The following is a 1,914-nucleotide window of genomic DNA, read 5'->3' on the forward strand; positions in this document are numbered from 1 at the left end:
TGCAATTATTCAAGTTTAGCGATTCAAATTCAAATATAAACAATTCAAATTCAGTTTCTGGTGGCACATATTTCAGCCCATATCTTTCTTTCTTTCTTTCTTTCAGTGGAGTATAACTTTTTAAATTCATGGTCAGTTAATTTGCTCTGCACCAGCTAAAAATCTTTTTGTCTGCATTTCTGCACAAATTTATTTTGTGAAATGTCATGTGACCTTTGTCACTGCTTAACTAGAATGCTTAGTAATTGTCGACTATTTAGATGAATCAGTTATTCTGCTTTACAGTTTTTTTTTTTTATAATCAAAACAAGCTTTCCCATTTTTCAGCTTTTAATGTGAATATTTTCTGGTTTCTTTGCTCCATTTGACAAGAAAGCATTAAAACTGAAACATTTTGGTTTGTGGACAAAACAAGACAAGACGAAACCAGACAACATTTTCTGACATTTTATGGATCAAACAAATACTAATCGACAGATTAATTAAATATTAAAATAAACATTAGTTGCAGTTCCAAACCAGGGTCACTTCTCAGTACTGAACACCCCCTAATTGACAATTTAAGAATACTTTATAATGAAGTGCATGGGGATATGTACTTATTCCCTTTGGTAATGTCAGTGATTAACCATTCAGATTAACCAGTTGGTTTACTGGGATTTAGTTATTATAGGGCTGTCAAAGATGATGCAGTAATAACTCATGAACACAATTTCCTTTTAATGTCACTAATTTAATCCAACGGCGATAAACGTGTGGTTTCTGTGATTTTGATTGCGAGTATGTTAGCTGAGGAGCTGCTGTTATATTTTACATAGGCATAAATAACATACTTATAAATGCTATTATTCCACTGTACTCAAGTAAATGCCAGTATGACATTTCAGGATGAAGCCATGCGTCGCGCTAGTAAGCAAGTATTTTATAGTGTAGAGCGCTGAAAGGCTGGAGTGTTTTACTTTGAAACAGGCAAAGAAAGTGTTGATGTGCTGCTCAGTGGAGCTGTAGAGATTGGACCTGGGAAGCTGCTTTCCCGAACACACACACACACACACGCACAAAGTTGCGGGGCTGATACTTGAACAAAATGTCCTCATGAGGATAGGTTTGTATGTTATATTTGGACCTCTCAAAGATATAAATACACACACATTTGAGTTATAACTGTTATAATACACAGTGTGATATGTGTCAGCCATCACTGATGAATATTTTTACTAGACTATGTCAAGCAAGCATTTTTGTTGACATTTAAGTGAATGTAAGTGACTTTGTCATCCCCACATCAAAATGTGTTACTTACCACCTTGCCAAATTTGAAAAAGTTGCTAAATGTGTAAAAAATCGTATCAAACTCAGTAGAAATCTGTGCTCTGAATGAGAAGAAGGAGATTTCAAAGTGCACCGAAACACATGTGAGGCAAGACAGAGCGTAATCTAAGCTTCACTTTTGTGATTGTATTTGCGTACAACTTACTATTCATTGTAAATCAGGGTTTGTATGCCCAAATCATCCATCCATCCATCCATCCCCTCCATCCATGTTGTATTTGCAACATTTGAATCACACACACTCAAAGATGACACTTCTGTTATTGTTTTTGCAGGTTTGTTTGGTTTCCAAGAAAGACAAACAGGCCAGTTTTTTCTTTCCCTCGCCCAAAATGACCGTGATTGCAGCCTCTGTGCCAAGAGACAAAGACCTGTAGGCATTTAGAGATGAGAGATGAGAAATAATGCACGTAGTGAATGTTATTATAAAAGGCTTCATATACTGTGCAATGGTGCTATTGTCAGCAACCTGACCTGCCCCTATAAATACATTTCTATTTTCAGGCTTGGCCCACCCACAGTCTTGGCAATGTAGTGAAGCAGAGGCTATGAGATATCACATATCACATCACTGCTGTCTGC

This window comes from Microchirus variegatus, assembly GCF_963457635.1.
Source record: "Microchirus variegatus genome assembly, chromosome: 5".
NCBI classification, from domain to species: domain Eukaryota; kingdom Metazoa; phylum Chordata; class Actinopteri; order Pleuronectiformes; family Soleidae; genus Microchirus; species Microchirus variegatus.